Source organism: Chlorocebus sabaeus, chromosome 11 (genome assembly GCF_047675955.1).
Source record: "Chlorocebus sabaeus isolate Y175 chromosome 11, mChlSab1.0.hap1, whole genome shotgun sequence".
NCBI lineage: Eukaryota > Metazoa > Chordata > Mammalia > Primates > Cercopithecidae > Chlorocebus > Chlorocebus sabaeus.
The window spans coordinates 62,457,943-62,462,349 of NC_132914.1; positions in this window are offsets into that span (position 1 = coordinate 62,457,943).

Consider the following 4,407-nt stretch of genomic DNA (forward strand, 5'->3'; position numbering starts at 1 on the left):
AATTATTACATAGAATTTGAGTTCAAATTCTCTTATATCATATTGCTTTCTATACAGTTAACTGATGCAGCTGTGATAGGGAGCAATGAGGTAAGGATAAAAAATGCAGCTTCTCTAGAAGCTGTTTTGCTTATTGAAGCCACGGAACATGTGCACTGGAAGGGTCATTAGAGATATTCTAGCATTCTGTTCTCATAACTGAGAGCCAAAAAGAACAAATGATTTTCCTGAAGTCACACATTAAAGAGTAATAAAACAGGATTTCTGGATTCTGCTTAGGGAGTAGGAAGCTGGAAAGAGAATCATTCTCACTCTAACAACAACAAAAAATGCCAACTTAAAATTTGTAACTTCTCTTGAACCTGTCAGAGGACAGAGGTCACAGACAATCAACTCACCTTAAATCTGAACAAACACCCAGTGCCTCCAAGGAGAAATGAGTCTCAGGCACTGGCTACAGGGGCAGATCCTATTGATAAGTAGAAGTTGGCTAAAATTTTGAACTAAAGGCTGAATATGGGCTAGCTAGAGTGTATAGAATGCCAGGGGGCCACAGACACAATGGAAATTCATAGCCACTTAGACTCTTCTCCACAGACCCCATCAAGTGTTCACAAAAAGATTGGAGGCAGGATGAGAGTTCTGAGAAACGCTTCCTCACAGTACAGATCTGGGGAAGAGGAACAGCTGCCACTGTAGAAAAGGCACAAATCCTTTTCCCTCTGTCTCTCATGTGGAGTAAGTTCTTAAGTAAGGTAAGTCAGTACACTATTGCTTTTAGGGCACTGGAGAAACCCATTGCAACTGTGAAAAAGGGACTGCAAAAAACCTCTCCTTCTGGGGGAGGCGCAAAATGTAATCTGAGAGTTGGGTAGGATTATGTACCAGAAATCCAGGAATATAGTGCCTACATAAGACTAAGAATTAAGCAGAACAACTGAGAGTCCCTCCTTTCCAATTCCACTCCCACCCGTCAAACCAGGCTAACAAATACCAATTAACCAATAACAGCACTGAGATGCAGTGAAAAGGGAAGACCTAAAGCTGAGTGTGAAACAGACATTCAGAAAACATTCAGCAAACCAGCAGCCACCCTAAACACCAGAGAATACTAGAGAAATTTAAAGCTCGTGCCACACTGAGGGTAACTGTAGCAACAAGTCACAAACTCAGCTCAAATCCCGACAGGATTGATTTAGCCCTCTCTCTTTTTTTTTTTTTCTGAAACGGAGTCTCGCTCTGTCACCCAGGCTGGAGTGCAGTGGCACAATCTTGGCTCACTGCAAGCTCTGCCCCCCGGGTTCACGCCTTTCTCCTGCCTCATCCTCCTGAGTAGCTGGGACTACAGGCGCCCACCACCACGCCTGGCTAATTTTTTGTATTTTCAGTAGAGACGGGGTTTCACCATGTTAACCAGGATGGTCTCAATCTCCTGACCTCATGATCCTCCCGCCTTGGGCTCCCAAAGTGCTGGGATTACAGGTGTGAGCCACCACGCCCAGTGATTTAGCCCTCTCTTGCAGAAGAAAATGCATGCCCCTACACAGGCATAAAACCTGCAGAAGGAAAAGAAGTCACAAAAACAGTAGGGGCTAGTAGACTGGTAGCCTTTGTCTCTACTATCCTATATAAGATGTCTAGCTTTCAGCAAAAAATTACAAGGCAAACAAAGAGAAAAAAAAAAAAAAAAAAAAAAAAACCCAACACTGTTAAGAGAAACAAAGTAATCAACAGCACCAGGCTCAGATATGACACAAATGTTGGAACTATTAGACAGAGATTTTTAAAAGGTGGACAATATGCATGAAAAGATGGCTAAATTCAGCATGGAGATAGAAACAATAAAAAAAAAATCAGTGGAAATACATGAAAAGAAATGAAAAACAGCAAGAGAAGTGAAGTTTTTTGATGAGCTCATCCATAAACTTGAAACAGCTGAGGAAAGAATTAGTGAATTAGGTCAATATAAATGACTCAGATTGAAACACAGAGAGAAATAAGGGAATAAATAGAGTATTTAGGAGCTGTGGGGCAATATCAAATGGTCTTACCTAGGTAACAATGACCTGAACGTGGACTTTTGGCAGTATTTGACACAGTTGGTTGCTCCTTTTTCTTGACAAACTTTCTTCACTTGGTTTTGAGCACCCAGCATTCTCTCCATTTTCTTTGTTCTTCACTGGTTGCTTCATTTCAGTGTACTTTACAGATTCCTCCTTTTCTTGTAACCTCAAAAATTGGAGTGATCCAGAACTCAAACCTTTGTTTCTTCTCCCTTCTACAGCCACTCTTTCACTGATCTCATCTAATCCGATGGCTTTAAATGCCTCTTATGTTCTGATGATTCTCATATTTATATCTCCAGCCCAGATCTCCTTCCTGAACTCCACACCCATATCCAGCAGCTTATTGGCATATCCTCTTGAATGTCTAGTAGGCACCTCAAAATTGATAAGCCTCAAATTAACTCTTATGTCTTAACCACAAAGCTTTTCCTCCTATAGCCTTCCCAAAGTCCATTTAGTGGATCCATTCTTCCAGTTGCTCAGGGTAAAATCTTTGGCATTATCCTTGATGCCATTCATCCTCTCATATCCCACATCCTAACTCTCAGGAAATCCCACCGACCTTACTTTCTAAATATATCCTGAATTTGACTCTTACTATCACCTCTAGTGCTCCCATTCTGGACCTAGTCACCATCACTTTCTACCTGGGTTATTGAAACATCCTCCTAACAATTTTCCCTGCTTTCGCTCTCATCCTCATCCCACTTCAGTCTAAGCTCCACATAGCAGACAGAGTGATCATTTAAAACATAAGTCAAAGTCTGCACTTCTCTGTTCAAAAGTATCCAGTGGCTCCTCATATTCAAAGTAAAAGCCTGATATGGGCTGAATTATGCCCTCTCACCTCACATTCATATGTTGAAGTCCTGACCCCCAGCACTTCAGAATCTGTCTGTATTTTAAAGAGGTAATTAAGATGAAATGAGTCCAGATGGGTGGACGGTAATCTAATGTAACTGGTGTTCTTATAAGAAGAGGAGATTAGGATGCAGATAATATATGGACCTAGCAATGATCATGTGAACACACAGCGAGAAGGCAGACATCTGCAAGTCAAGGAGAGAGGCCTCGGTAGAAACCAAGTCTACTAACACCTTGATCTTGGATTGCTAGTCTCCAGGACTGTGAGAATATAACTTTCTGTGGTTTAAGCCATCCAGTCTGTGATACTTTGTTACAGCACCCTTAGAAAACGAATGCAAGGCCCAGATCCTTTCATTACAAAGGCTACTTGATTTGGCCCCCGGTTTCACCTCTCATCTCATTTTCTCTCCTCTTCCTCTCTTTCATGTGGCTCCAGCCATGCTATTTGATGGGCATGCCAGGCAGGCACACTCTTGCCTTAGGGCTTTTACCTAGGCTGTTTCTGCTGCCTGAACTGCTGTTCCCCCAAATATACAATGGACTTGTATATTTCCCCAAATATACAAGTCACTCTCTTCTTTGAAGTCTTTGCTCAAATGTGACTTGCTTAATAAAACCTATCATGAAAACCCCATTTAAAACTTCAGTCTCGGGCCTGGCATGGTGACTCACGCATGTAATCCCAGCATTTTGGGAGGCCGAGGTGGGCGGATCATGAGGTCAAGAGATAGAGACCAGCCTGGCCAACATGGTGAAATCCTGTCTCTACTAAAAACACAAAAATTAGCTGGGCATGGTGGCTCACCTGAAATCCCAGCTACTCAGGAGGCTGAGGCAGGAGAATCTCTTGAACCTGGGAGGCGGAGGTCGCAGTGAGCAGAGATTGCGCCACTGCATGCTGGCCTGGTGACAGAGAAAGACTCCATCTCAAAAAAACAAAAGACAAAAAAACCCAACAACTTCAATCTCCCCCCATTTCCTTCCCCAGTACTGACAATCCCACTTTCTCTCTTCTGTTACCTTCTAACTTATATATCATTTACTTATTATGTTTATTGTTGTGCTCAAAATTTCTTTCACTTCTTTAGATTCACTCTTCACCCCTATCCACTCTGCCCTGTGCCCTGGGAAGCTGGCATCTGTGGTGTATATCAACAAATCTCCCTTGCTCTCTGGCTTCTAGTTGAGTTCAACTATAGGTGACACTGTCAAAATATTGCATGTGAGGAAGAAAGAGAGTTTGATGTATTTCCCTAAATTGATCTGTTGAAGGAGACTAGACTGCTCAGCACAGTGTCACCAAGCAGAGAAAACTCCTGATCTTACATAGGGCTCAACTTGAGGTAAGGATCTCAAGATTGGCAGATTTTCAGAGGCTCAAATGGTTGACATCATCTGTAGAAACATTGTTAGTAGGCAAGGCTGTTGTTGATGGGTTGACTCAGAGGCATATTTATTGGAGTGTGTCTGTCCT